At 40.7% G+C, this 15614-nt stretch overlaps 1 pseudogene; it reads left to right on the forward strand.

The window, feature by feature from the left end:
- The first annotated feature begins 10117 nt into the window (after positions 1–10117).
- LOC105705484 (protein Mdm4-like) overlaps positions 10118–15614 on the forward strand; it is a 32117-nt pseudogene continuing 26620 nt past the window's right edge.

The following is a 15614-nucleotide window of genomic DNA, read 5'->3' on the forward strand; positions in this document are numbered from 1 at the left end:
AACATATCCATGATGAATGAAGAAGAAATCAAGACAATCTCAGATGAAGAAAGGTAAGAGAATCTTTTGCCAGCAGGCCCTACCCTAAAAGAGTGGCTAACAGAAGCTCTCTAAACAGAAAGGAAATGATTAAAGAAGGAATCTTAGAACACCAGGAAGAAAGAACAACAGGATGAGTAAAAATATGGGTAAATACATTTTTCTTCTCTTCAGTCTTCTGAAGTATGTTTGATGTTTGAAGCAAAAGTTGTAACACTGATGCGTTTCTAAATGTAGGCAGGAAAAATATTTAAGATAATGTATTATAAACAAAAAAGGGTAAAGACACATAAAGAGAGGTAAGGTTTCTATACTTCTAACAAACTGGTATAATGTCTAGTAAACTGTGATAAATTATGTGTATATAATGCAGTACCTAGAGCAACCACTAAAAACGCTATGCAAGGAGATACCCTCAAAAATACTATAGGTAAATCAAAATTGAATTTTAAAAAATGTTTATGTAAAGGAATGTTCATCTACAGGAAGACAGGAAAAATGACAACAGAGAAATGATCAACAGAGGAAAAATTTAAAACATAATTATAAATGGCAGACATAGCTTTAACACACCAGTAATTACATTAAATGTAACTGGTCTAAATGCACCAATTAACACACAGAAATTGGCTTAGTGCATTAAAAACTCAACTATGTGGTGCCTACAAAAAAACTAAATTCAAATATAATGATATAGCTAGGTTGAAAGTAAAAGGACAGATAAAGATATAGTATGTGAGCATTAGTCAAAAAAGGCAGGCGTGGCTATATTAATACTAGATAAGGTAGATTTCGGTGCAAATAAAATTGCCAGAGACAGAGGGGGACGTTACATAATGATAAAAAGGTCAACTCACCATAGCATCTTAAATGACTGTACATCAAATGACAAAGCTGCAAACTATGTGAAACAAAAACAACACCAAAAAAAAAAATTCAATATAACTAAAAGGAGAAATAGACAAATCCACAATTATATCTAGAAACTATGATACCCCTCTCTCAATAGTTGATAGAATGTCTAGACAGGAAATTGAGCAAATATATACAACAACTCAACACCACCAACAACCAACAGGATTTAATAGACATTTATAGAATACTCCACCCAACAACAGAGAAATACATATTATTTTCAAGTACCCAGGGATCATACCAAGATAGGTGACACTCTGACCATAAAACAAAACTTAACTTATTTTAAAGAATTGAAATAATACACAGTATATTTTCTAACCCCAATGGCTTCAATCTAGAAATCAATAACTGTTAAAAAAAAAAAAAAAAGGCAAGTATCCAAACAATTGCAATTAAAAGTTAACACACTTCTAAATCATCCATGTGTCTAAGAGAAAATCTCAAGGAAAATTCAAAAAATCAACTTGAACAAGAATGAAAATGTACAAATCAAAATATATGAGACTCAGCTAAAGCTGAGAGGGAAATTTATGACACTAATCGTTAACATTAGAAGAGAAAAAGTCCCATATCAATAATATAAGCACATCAAGAACTTAGGAAAACAAAAGCAAAATAAGCCCACAGCAAGCAGAAAGAAGGAACTAATAAGAGCAAAAAGAAATTATTGAAATTGACAACAGAAAAATAGAGAAAATCAATGAAACAAAAAAAGCTGTTTTTATTTTGAAAAAAATCAGTAAAATTGACAAATTTCTGGCAAGACTGACAAGTAAAAAACAGTGACAAATAAAAATACCAATATCAGGCCAGGTGCAGTGGCTTACGCCCGTGATCCCAGCACTTTGGAAGGCTGAGGCAGGTGGATCACAAGGTCAGGAGTTCGAGACCAGCCTGGGCAACACAGTGAAACTCTGTCTCTACTAAAATACAAAAAATTAGCCGAGCATGGCAGCGTGCACCTGTAGTCCCAGCTACTTGAGAGGCTGAGGCAGGAGAATTGCTTGAATATGGGAAGCAGAGGTTGCAGTGAGCTGAGATCATGTCACTGCACTCCAGCCTGGTCAACAGAAAGAGACTCCGTCTCAAAAAAAATATATATGTGTATATATATATGTATATATACACACACACACACATATGTATATATATGTATATCAGAAATTAAGCAGGAGTTATCACAACAGACTCTCAGACATCAAAAGGATAACAAGGAAATAGAGTCGACCCTTGACCAACACAAGTTTCAACTGCGTGGGTCCACTTGTCCACGAATTTTTTTCCAGCCTGGCCAGCATGGTGAAACCCCCTCTCTACTAAAAATACAAAAAATTAGCGGGCATGGTGGCACGCACCTGTAGTCCCAGCTGCTTGGGGGGCTGAGGCAGGAGAATCACTTGAACCCAGCAGGCAGAGGTTGCAGTAGGCCGAGATCGTGTCATTGCACTCCACTGCAATGTGGCAACTTGCTCTGGGTGGCAGAGTGAGACTACATTTAAAAAAAAAAAAAAGGTTATATTTAGTGTGCCTGTTTCTCCTACCTCCCCTTCCACCTCCTCCACCTCTTTCACTTCTGCCACCCTTGAGACAGCAAGACCAACCCCTCCTCCTCCTCAGCCTACTCAATGTAAAGATGAGCAGGGACTTTATGATGGTCCACTTCCACTTAATGAATAGTAAATATGTTTTCTCTTCCTTATGATTTTCTTAGCATTCTCTTTTCTCTAGCTTGCTTTATCCTAAGAATACAGTATATAATATACACATACAAAAATGTGGCAATTGACTCTTCATGTTATTTGTAAGGCTTCTGGTTTACAGTAGGCTATTAGTAGTTAAGTTTTGGGGAAATCAAAAGTTATATGTGGATTTTCAGCTGTGCAAGGAGTCAGTGTCCATTAACCTCTGCATTGTTCAAGGGTCAATTGTACTATGAAAATTCTACACACATAACTTGGACAACTTAAATAAAATGGACCAAGCCCTCAAAAAGTGGAAAGTATGACTCACCCCATAAGTGACAATTAGAATAGCCCGACAACTATTAAAGAAATTGAGTTTGTAATCTAAAACTCCCCAAAAGAAATCTTCAGGCCTACATGGTTTCATTACAGAATTCCGCTAAATGTTTAAAGAATTCGGTGGCTCACGCCTGTAATCTCAGCACTTTGGGAGGCCAAGGAGGGCGGATCATGAGGTCAGGAGTTCGAGACCAACCTGACCAACATGGTGAAATCCCACCTTTACTAAAAATGCAAATATTAGCCAGGTGTGGTGGCATGTGCCTGTAATCCCAGCTACTCAGGAGGCTGAGGCAAGAGAATCACTTGAACCTGGGAGGCAGAGATTGCAGTGAGCCAAGATCGTGCCACTGCACTCTAGCCTGGGCAACAGAGGGAGACTGTGAAAAAAAAAAAAAAAGAATTAACACTAATTCTATACAATCTCTTACAAAAAATAGAAAAGGAGAGAATTTTTTTTAAAACTAATATTACCCTGATACCAAACCAAAGACAGAACCAAAAGAGTAACCTATCTCTTGCATATATAGATATAAAAATTCTTAAAATTATTTCAGCAAATAAATTCACCGCCATATTTTTAAAAAAATTCTACATCATGACCAAGTGGGACTTGGACAAGGACACAAGTCTGGTTCAAATTCGAAATCAATCAATGTAATCCACCATAATAACAGGCTAAAGAAGAAAACTCACAGGATCATAGCAATTGATGTAGGAAAAGCATTTGAAAATTCAACACCCTTTCATGATAAAAAGAAAAATATATGAACTAGCAATAGAGGGAGAATTTCTTCAACTTGGTAAAGAACATCTATCAAAAAACTCCAACTACCATTATATTTAATGATGAAAGACTGACTGATTTCCCTCTATGATCAGAAAAAAATGTTTTCTCTCACCATTCTTACTCAACAAAGTACCAGGAGTTCTAACCAGAGTAATAAGAAACAAAACAAAAATATAAGGCTCAGATATTGGGAAGAAAGAAGTGAAACTGTGCCTATTTGCAGATGACATGAGTGTCTATATGAAAAGTCCTAAGAAATCTACAAAATATTCCCAGAATAAATGAGTTTAGCAAGGTGGCAGGATACAAGACAAAACATATAAAAGTCAATCACATTTTTATATACTAGCAATAGACATGTGAACACCAAAATTAAAAATACAATACCATTTACAATTGCTATAAAAGTCAAATACTGTGTATAATTCTAACAAAACACATATGATGGCTGGGCATGGTGGCGCACACCTCTAATCCCAACATCTTGGGAGGCTGAGGGAGGTGGATCACTTGAGGTCAGGAATTCAAGACCAGCCTGGCCAACATGGTGAAAACCCATCTCTACTAAAAATACGAAAATTAGCTGGGCATGGTGGTACATGCCTGTAGTCCCAGCCACTAGGGAGGCTGAGGCAGGAGAATCTCTTGAACCCAGGAGACAGAGGTTGCAGTGAGCTGAGATTGCACCACTCTACTCCAGCCTGGGTGACAGAGCAAGACTCTGTCTTAAAAAAAAAAAAAGTATGAAACTTGTATGCCTCCAGTTTCTATTTCTTTGATGAAAGAAATAAAACAAGATATACATAAATGGAGAGACATATTATGTCCCTGGGTTGAAAGATTCAACATAGAAAAGATTACAATTCTCACCAAATTTATATACACCCTTAATACAATCCCTATCAAAATCCCAGCAAGATTTATGTTGTAGTTTTAGGCAAGATTATCTTACAGTTTATATGGAAAGGCAAAGGAATTACAGTAGCTAAAGCAGTTTCGGGAAAGAAGAAGAAAGTGGGAGGATAACTTTATCTAATATTAATGTTACTGTAATCAGAATAGTGTGGTTTGGTGGATACATAGATCAATGGAACAGAATCGAGAACCCAGAAATAGACCCATATAAGTATGCCAAACTGATTTCTGAAAAAGGTGAAAAAACAACTCAAAAGAAGAAGGATAACCTTTCCAACAAATGGTGCTGGACCATCCATAAGCAAACAAACAAAAAGAACCTCGACGTAGACCTCACACATGAAATGGACCATAAACTTATACACAGAATGTGAAACTGCAATGCATTTGTTTCAAAAACAGCAGAATGTCTGAGATCTAGAGCTAGACAAGAAGTCTTAGACTTGATACCAAAAGTGTGATATGATCCATAAAAGGAAAACTGGATAAATTGGACCTAATCTACATAAAAGCTTTTGTTCCGTGTAAGCTCTATAGCAGAAGGTAAAGACAAGCTACAGACTGAGATAAAATATTTGCAAACCACATATCCAACCAAGAACTAGTACCTAGAATATAGAAAGAACTCAAAACTTAACATTAAAAAAGCCTAAACAACCCAATTTTAAAATGGACAAAAGGCATAAACAGACATTTCAACAAAGAGGATATACAGATGGCAAATACTCACAAGAAAAGATGTTCACCATCATGAACCATTTGTGAAATGCAAATTAAACCCGCAAAGAGATATGCCTACACCTGTCAGAGTGGTAATGAAAAACGGTGACATCACCGAACTCTGGCAAATGCTGACAAAGATGTAGAGAAACTGGATTGTCCATATACTAGTGGTGGGGATGTAAAATGGCATAGCTAGTCTGGAAAATTGTTTGGTAATTATTTTTAAAAAGGAATCATGCCACTATCATATGATTCAGCAATTGTACTCCTGGGCACTCATCCCAGAAAAATGAAAACTTATGTTCATGCAAAAACCTGTTCACGAATATCCATAGTCTCTTTATTCATAATAGCCCCAAACTGAAAACAACCCAGATGTCCTACCACAGGGGACACGCTGTCCTACTCAGCAATAAAAAGGAATGAACTATTGAGACACACTAAAACTTGGATGACTTTCCAGGGAATTATGCTAAGTTTAAAAAAAAAAGCCAATGCCAAAAGATTACAAACTGTATGATATCATTTATATTACATTTCTGAAATGACAAAATTTTAGAACTTAGAACAGATTAGTTGTTGCCAGTGGTTAGGAATGAGGTAGAGAAGTGGAAGAGAGATGGGTGTGGTTCTAAGAGGGCAAAAGGAGAGATCTTGTGGTGATGGAAATGTTCTGTATCTTGACTATATCAATGTTAGTATCTTAGTTGTAATATTGTACTACAGTTTGCAAGACATTTATTACCACGGGGGAAACTGAGTATTATTCTTTACATTATTTATTAACCGCATGTGAATCTACAATTATCTTAAATAAAAACTTTGATTTAATACAAATCTTTTAATATCTCCTGCTTTGAGAATCATTATCTTCTGGCTGTACCACTCACTAACTCTCTTCATCACTATCATCCACCAGATGGAAGTTGATGGTGACTTGGACTAGGGAGGAAGTGATGGAAATTGTGAGAAGTGGGTGGTTTCTGGGTGTATTTTAAAGGTCAAACCAAAAGGGGTTGCTGATGAATCAAACGTGAAATAAATGGAAGGATCCAAAAATGGCTACAAAGTTTTTCCTGAGCCATCTGGATGATGGATTTACTTCCTGAAATGGGGAAGACTGCAGGAGAAGCATGTTTTGGGGGAATGTTGCGAGTGTGGCTTTGGACATCCTGAGTCTGAGATTTATAGACCTCAAAGTGGAGTTGTACAGCAGGCAGTGAGAAATATGAATCTGGAGTGAAGAGGAAAGGTTAGATCTGGAGAATCAAAGCGAGGAGTCATCAGCACATGGATAGTAATTGGTTGTGAGTTTAGGTAAGATTGCCTAGGTAATAAGTATAGAAGAGAAGTAGCTTATGTCTGAGCTTAGGGACTTGAAAGTTTAGAGGACTGAGGAATGAAGAGAAAGCAGCAAAGACACTGAGAAGCAATGATCAGTGAGGCAGAGGAAAGCAATGAGAAAGGAGGACTTTGGAAATCGGGACCTAACTCTGACCATCTTTCTTGACCTTTTAAGTGAACGGATGAATGAATGAATGGGCGTCTGGTTTCATCTTCAGCCCTTCTAACCACCATGTATATGCAGATTCTCCTTAAATCATTGTCTTCAGCATTGACCTCTCCCTTAAAGTTCTAACTTATAAAATCCATTGATCATTGGATACTCTGTTGAGAGCACATAGGTACCTGTTCTAGTTATTCTTTAACGCATAGCAAATCACCTATAAACTTAATGCCTTCAAACAATAACAATCATTTATAATCTCTCACAGTTTTCGTGGGTCAGGAACTCAGGAGTGATTTGGTTGGGCAGGTTTTGACTCAGGATCTCTCAAATGGATGCAGATGGCTGGGACTGAGATCATGTGAAACTACACTCACTCACATAGTCTGGCACCTGGGCAGAGAAGACTCAAATCATTGGTCCACATACACCTCATCAATCTTGGAGTTACACAATACACAATGCAATGGCAGAGTATGGCATTTTCAGGCATAAAAAAAAGTGGTATCCAATCACCCTCCAACTCTAGTGGCTGGCAAAGTCCAAGTACATGCCAGAACTCAGTCATTTGGAAGCAGAACTAGATGCTGGTTTTGCAGATATGGGACAGAATCTTACCAGATAGGATTGTATTATCCTTGAGTGTCTGTCACAGGCAGTCTGTTCTTCTGGGGTGCCAAATTGTTTATCTTAATCCACCAAATCACTGCATTCTCTCATATGCATGTAATAAGCAACATTTACCTTGTTGACAATTCCTACAATCCTCTCTGTGAGCTTTGGAGAAGATTGCCATTGTGGGAGCATTCTATGTATCAGGTTTAGCAGATGTCTCAGTTTTTCAAGACAGACGTCCTAAGTTTTACACCTGTTATCCTATTTTTTAATAGTGCCCCCTTTACTCACCTCAAAAGATGGGTATTCGGAACACCCATCAAGGTCAGCCCTAAGCTGTAGCCCAACTGAGACAGGTTAGATAATAAGTTTTATATACCTATATAATTTCTCTACTCCAAATGTATTTCCTCCTTGCAATCATATTGTTTCAGAATTGAGCTGGAAGTGCAAATTATTCCTCCAGGAAGCAATAGGCTGATGTGTCAGCAAAGGGTTCTGAAAGAGAAAAGAAGCAGTCTTTCCCTGAATGTGGGGTAGGGGGCACGTAAGAAAGAACCCAATGAGTCCAATGACAAAAGGAAATTCATATAGACACTAAATATAAAGTCATTTTCCTTATAATAGTAATAAGTAAAGCACTCAGAAACTCTCTTAACCCTTTGCCACTTAATTGATTCACCTAATCAAGCAATATTATCCACTAGAAGTAATAATGATGCCCAGGGCCTGCAGCTGCTCAGAGGTAGAGGGCTACTCTGTAAGATGCCAGGATACTTCTGCTCCTGCTGGTTGAGTTGTATATTCAGCCAAGAGTAAACTGAGTTTGTTTCCAATTCTGCTTATGCTTGCAGTTGTCACTAGAATTCTGTAATCTAATTTGAAGTGACTGAAATTAACGAAAAGGACCATAAAAGCCTGAGAGTTACTGGATAGACTTCATTAAGGCAGTTTGCTGGAGGAAAAAAAAAGGTGGGGGGACCGGCTATTGGTTTGGATGTAGTAGATTCAAAAAGATTAGGTGGACCTTAGAAAACTCTAGAAAGAGTCTGTACTCAGATTTCCTTGCAAATATGACAAAACTTGTGATTGTGATTGTAGGAAAGTTGTGGCTACTCAGCAACTTTTAAAGATCCTTTCTAAGTTTTAAGAATTTTCCTCCTCAATGTAGAAGTCAGAACTTATTCTCCCAGCATCCCTTGCAGCTGGAGAGCAGACACATGACCTAGGCTCTGCCCAATCAAGATTTAAATTAGACGTGAACAAATATTTATCGAATGCTTACTTGGTGCCAAGCACTGATACAGACACTATGATGATAAAGAAGCTTACATTTTAGTTGGAGTAGACAAACACTAACCAAATATAAATTATTATATATTAAGTGATGATAAGAACTATATAGAAAAATGATGTAGGTTAGAGGGATACAGAATGATGAGGGATGGTCAGTAAACACCCCTGATAAAGTGAAATTTGAGCAGAGACCTGAATAAGGTGATGGAGTAAGTCATATTGGATATCTAGGCAAGTGTGTTCTAGACAGAAGAAAAGGCAAGAGCAAAGGCCCTAGGGCAGGAGCATGCCTGAAGTGTTCAAAGAACAGCAAGAAAGATAGTGGTCAAGTGGAATAAGCAATAAGGACAGTGGTAGGAGATGAGTTAAGAGAGGAAGGAGATGGGTAGGTCATTCATTCGGGTACTCGGGACACCTATCAAGGTCAGCCCTAAGCTGTAGCCCAACTGAGACAGGTAGGAAGAAGCCTCTAAGCCCCAGACTCTACCTGGCTCAGTTGGGTTACAGCATGGGGCTGACCTTGATGGGTGTCCCGAATAGTCACCCTTGGGCCCTGGTCAGTCATGCTGCCTGCTTTTACCCCACTGAAGATATCCTGACCACCACAGAGGACCCTGGTGGGAAGGGAAACACCACAGCCAGAGGAAGCTAAAGATGTTTTCCCAGGAGAAGGGGCAAATGTGTAGGGATGATACGTTCAAAAGAAACCAACTGAAAATGAAAATCAATCACCACAGAGTCAGGAAGGCAAGGGAGGTGAGATGGGAAAGGGGAGAGAAGCGGACTCACTGTCACAGGCAGAGGTAGGAAGGGCAGGGGGCAGGCCAGTCAGGGGATGAAGATGCTCCTGTTTGTGGGCATACTATCTTCCCTCCTGGGGCCACTTCTGCTGGGGTGAAGATGGGCTTTGGGGAGATGTCAAAATGGAAGGGTCCTTGTAGGTGTAGGGAATGGGGAGGTCAATACTGCTCTGCTTGGACAAGATGGTTTTACAGGGCCATATGCCGTCCAGATGAGGGTTGCCAACTGAGCTTGGAGGTGCAGTCCTCCATAGTGCGGGTAGTTACTTGCTGGAAATGTTCATCTTCCTGGAGCTTCCCAGGCCCCGCAAGAGGACAGGCAGAGTGTCTATGATGTTCATGCTCAGCACTGAGGCCGGTGGCTTCCCCAGTTGGAGCCATGCAAGCTGCAGCTGGGGATTAGGGACAAAGGGCATGCTGCCTTTATCCAGGCTACTATCACTGAAGGAGCGTGTGGGTGGAGGCCCCTAGGAGACACATGTGGTAGAGCAGGATGGGTAGGGTCTTCAGGAACGTGGTGGCTGCAAGGCAAGATGATGGGGCCCAGGATGAAGCTAAATGGGGCTTGCCTACCTTGGGCCCCTGCTGCTCCCTAGAAGACAGAACAGGTAAGTGGGTTCTAGGGCCTGCATCCCACATCATTCAGGGTAGCTGGGATACAGGGCAGACTGCAGCAACAACCAAATGTTCCCATGGGTACCTCTCTTCTCTCATCATACAGTATGCTCTCACCCAGGTTGAGGCATTCACATGGCCCCCATTAAAGCTGTACACCAATCTCCCCAGAAAAAAAGTCAGAACTCATTCTCTCAGTGTCCCTTGCACCTGGAGAGCAGGCACATGACCTAGGCTCTGCCCAATCAAGATTTAATTTAGAAGTGAACAAATATTTATCGAATGCTTACTTGGTGCCAGGCAAGAATAAGCCTCTGTTATCTCCATATAAGCAAAGAAGAAACTGAGGCTCAGAGGACTGAAGTGAGTTGTGCAGCCACCAAGTGGCAGAGCCAAGATTCAGACCAAAATCTGTTGGAATGTAGTCTTTTATTTAACACATCTGAAAGTGAACTCTTAATTCTTGCTCTCTACACAAGCTCCCTGGCAGGTTTGTCACTGGTGAGTCTCCAGCACCTGGCATGGTACCTGGCACAGAATAGAAATGCAAACACTGTATTGATTGTGTGAAGGAAAGTTGTGCAGCTTGCCCAAGGTCCTCGAGGCCCACAGGTGTCCAGTGTGGGGTGGGGGCGAGCCCCTTGCATTCTGTGGGACTCCATTTCCAGATCTCTGGAAATGGTCAAGAAACCAGCATCTTCCTAGGGTCCTTCCCACTCTGGGGTTCTGACTCTTTGCTTCTGGATGTGGATGGCAAGAATGAAAACAAACCCAAGGAAAGGAAGCCTTCCTCAGCCTTGGGGTCAGACTCCAGTGGCTGCACAGAGGTGGGGCTTTGCAGCCCCTCAAGCCATGGGCAGGGCAGAATTGGTTCCCTCTGAGCTGGAGAAAGAAGCAGGAGGGATCTAATCATAGTATTTAGACCAACAGAGAAGGAAAGTCAATGTGACTGATTGTTAAACAGAGCCATTATTAAAAAGTAAATTAACATACAATTACATAAATTATATTAAAAGCAAAGGTACTGAATACTCAAAACTCATCATTTGTTATTTTATTATATTTGATATTTTCTATGCTCCCAAGGTTTTAAAATGCCTATTGCATCAATATGGTAGAAATATTATCTAATGCTGTGCTGCTGTGCACCCCTTTCCAACTCCTCATGGCCTTAGTAGCTTGGAATCAGCCATGCTGGAAGTATTTACACCACAGATTTTGGCAAATGCTACAAATCTGGCTTTTAACACCAAGAACTATTTGGTCAATATTTACCAGCATCCCACTGGACAGGAAAAAGGGCACATCAGGCCATTTCACACATTTTCTGGTTCCTGCCAAAAACACGTCTAACATTCCCCACCTGGCAGCACCATGCCACCTGCAAAGTCCCCTGGGATGTTATGCATCTTTAAAGGAAAGGTGGAAAAACAGAACTCTTTAGAGATTAATAGGTAACTTAAAAATGGTGAGATAATATTAAGATACAGGCTTCTCTCACAGTGCATCACTTCTGCTGGCTGGAGAATTTCAAGGTGCTATCCAGCACAATGGACAGACCTGAGTGCCTATCCCTTCTTAACCCTCTTGCATGCTTAGGGATATACTTCCTTAGCTTGAAGAAAAGTGTCATTAGGGCAGGAATTCCAAGAGAATCAGATGAGATCATTTATGCAAAAATATTTAGTGCAGTGCCTGGCACGTAGTAAGTATTCAGTTTATTTGAAGTTTTAATGACGTGCAGTGCTGGGTGCATAATTTGTGGGACTAGTGCAAAATGAAAATGTGGGGTACTTTGTTTAAAAGGCTGAGGGGAGTGCTAAAATATGAAGCTTTTTCCTTTCTTCCTCTCTCTCTCTGTCATTGTGCTTTTATTTGCTATTTAAGGTCGTTCTAGATAAAGACAAAATGAAATGTTTGCATCATTATTAGCACACATTTGACTGTACACACTTGGACCCGATAGCTGCCTGCTGTACCAAGATGGGTGAGCTCTGAGGAAGTCAAGCCAGGTTTTCCATGGCAGATGGATGACCCTCAGGAATTGTTAAACCTCTATGCCAGGGCACACTAGTACTTGGATTCAGGGTGGGTGAGAGGCTTGACCCCACCAAGATGCAGCCTCTGTTAAGCTTCCTGGATACGCTGTGACACTGCCAATCAGAGGCAGGATGGCCACCATCACACCCTGCCCTGGGAGGCCCCAGGGTGTGCACCTGAGCCAGACCACCCTAATACCCATACTCCACCAGTGGGCGGTAGGGGGTAGGAGGACATGGGAAATCGGGCCTTTCCCACTTTCCTCATCAAGTCACCCCTGGGCATAGGACAGTAAGCTGGTAGGGCAGGGCCCGGGAGCAGGAGACCAGATGATGCCTGGGCCACCAAAGGTCTGGGGAGCAGGTGGCCAAGAACTTGTCCTGGAGACATGAGGGAAGGCAAGACTGTGTGTGAGCCGAGGCTCCAGGTCCCCTAGCACGTGCCTCTATGTTTCATCAGACTCCACTTACAAAGGGAAGGTTATGTAGAATTTGAAGACAGTGACAGAGCATTGCATCAAGTGTAAGATGCCTGGGCCCTGGAAGCCTACGCAGGATGCAGACCCATGAGGCTGGTCCTGCTCACTCATCTGCTCAAGGAATTACCCCAGCAATTCTCTCCTACGTCAGCAATTTCCCACTCTGTGCTGGAGAAAGCTGGGCCAGCTTACAAATGTGCTGTACTATCCTCATGAATTAAAACACACACATGCCTCCTTCAATTCTGCATTCAGAACTCTTTCAATGAATTCAATGCCAGTCATTGCCGTAATTTTCCACTTCCTTTCACACCCGAAGTGCTGGAATGAGTTGTCTCTACTTGCCATCTTCACTTGTTCTCCTGTTTCTTGAACCCACTCCAGTCGGGTTTTGTTCGTCACGCCATTGAAATTGCAGTCAGCATCACCTCTGGATTCTCTGCTCACCTTTTTCTTCTCTTCCTCACAGACATGACTGGCTTGAGTATCCTGCTGAGCATCTCTCAGCAGAGAGGTATGACCTCTCCATGAGTGGAGGGGCCATTTCACGTGGCTGCCTCCACTGGTGTTGCCGTCTCTTTCCAAGGTTGAGAATGGAACTTGACCCAATCTCTACAGGAGATTGTTGCTGCAGGTCACCTCAGCCCCAGCAGAGATTCAGGAGAATAATCAAGCTGCCTTCAGTTAGAGTGGCTGATTTATTTTCCCGTTGCCCCTTTACTCCCTGTCAAAGAGAATACCAGTGCAGATTCTGCATAATAATATTACCGAGGATGCTCTATCTAACTCTCTGAATTCAGAACATTCCCAAGTTATCATTGCTGCAAGATGTTTATTTAGACATAATAGTTCGAGCTCCATATTTTTCTGTTGCTATTCTGTTCTTTAAACATACCCCCAAAATCAAATGAGGGTCAAGAGGGTATTACTGTTCATTATGAAACACCTGGCTTTTGGGATACTTAATAGCTATCCTCTACTCATGCCTCTAATTAATGCATTTAAGAACTAGATACATGTTTTCTTCTTTAGGATTTTTCATTTTGAGATCACATCATCATCTTTCTCTTTAAAAAAGGAGCTGGTTGGCAAATTTGCTACATCTCAGCAGCAGATCTCACTTTTAAGAAGCCCAGCGTGAAAAGCCCATTGGATTTGAAATTTTCTGGCGCCTCAGTCATATGTAATGAGTCACAGCTCCGCTCACACTATACTTTCATATATAAAAAAAAGAAGAAACCAAAAAACCATTCCATTTATGTGCCTGTATTTGACCTAATCCTCATATTCTCTCCTGCTAAGTAGCAGAAAATTTCAGCTTTTTAGTTGATTATGTATTTATCTCTCCCAGTTTTAAAACTTTCTTTTCAGTTTACAAAAGAAGCTCGTTTCTGCACTAATTTCCCTCACATATATAAAGAACTTTTAAAAATCAAGAAGAAAAACACCAAGCCTGAACAACACGGTGAAATCCCATTTCTACAAAAAGTATAAATATTAGCCAGGTGTGGTGGCACATACCTGTAGTCACAGTTACTCAACAGGCTGAGGTGGGAGGATGGCTTGGATTCAGGAGGTCGAGGCTGCAGTGAGCCATGATTGCACCACTGCACTCCAGCCTGGGTGACAGAGTGGGAGCCTGTCTAAAGAAGAGAAGAAGGAGAAGAAGGAGAAGGAGAAAAAGAGAAGGAAGAGGAGGAAGAGAGGGAAGGGGAGGGAGAGGGGGAGGGGGAGGAGGAGGGGAAGGAAAGGAGGAGGAGGAGGAGGAAAGAGTAAACACACAGTAGAAAAGTGGACAAAAGATATAAACAGACAGCCCACAGAAAAACACATACAGATGACTCTTACATGTAAGAAAATAGGCTCAACTTCATTTTAATAAATTAAAACTACACTGAGACTACATACTTTTATCCATACTTTGGGCAAAAATCGAAAAGTTTAACAAAATACTTTGCTGGCAATGCTGTGGGAAAACAGGCATGCTTCTGCATTGCAGTGGAAGTGAAAAATAGTGGAGCCACCATTTATGAGAATTTGGCTATAGGTAACAGAATTACATTTGTACTTATCATTTGACCCATCAATCTTACTTACTTCACAAACACACTCTGAGGAAGCCCCTCCATGAATATGAAATAATGCATATATAATTTTATTCACTGTGGCATTATTTGTATTAACAAAAGCTTGGAAAAGCCCTAATGTACATTGGTTCACAGTTGAATAAACTATGGTACATCTGCATCATGGAGTACTATGTGGCTGTAAGAAGGCATGAGGAAAATCACGCACTTTAAAAGGTAAGGCATAAAACAGGGTATATTATATGTTACAAGGGAAAATTATAATGCATACGTGTTTGTTTTTTATTATTGAAAAACAAATGAAGCAGAGAAAGGATAAACCAGAAATGATTTGGTAAGTACTTATAGTCTGTCTGTGTCATATTATCTAGAGTAGCTAGGAGAGAGCAGGACTCCCTGAGTGCTCAGGCAAACCTTGTTGCATCTGAAAAGGGCCGAGGGCAGGCAGTCTGACAGATGTGGGGAAGGGATGGAGTACAAGCCCTAGGTCTTTCAAAAACTCAGGGCATGACACTGCTTATGGCTCCCAGCAGGTCAGCCTGGTTGAAAGCCATGGGGCTTGATGGACACAAAATCTTCTAACCCTTAAAATATAATTTGATTTAGTAAAACAAGATTGACGTAGAGAATTTCAGGGACATCTAATGTCTAGATCAGATTTTCTCAACCTTGGCACTATTGGTATCTAGGACTGAATTCATGTTTGTCGTGGGGACTGTCTTGTGCACTGTAGGATGTTTTACAGCATCTCTGACCTCTACCCACTGAAT

Source organism: Aotus nancymaae, unplaced genomic scaffold (assembly GCF_030222135.1).
Source record: "Aotus nancymaae isolate 86718 unplaced genomic scaffold, 86718_ANA_hifiasm-v0.15.2.pri h1tg000058l, whole genome shotgun sequence".
In the NCBI taxonomy this organism is placed as follows: domain Eukaryota; kingdom Metazoa; phylum Chordata; class Mammalia; order Primates; family Aotidae; genus Aotus; species Aotus nancymaae.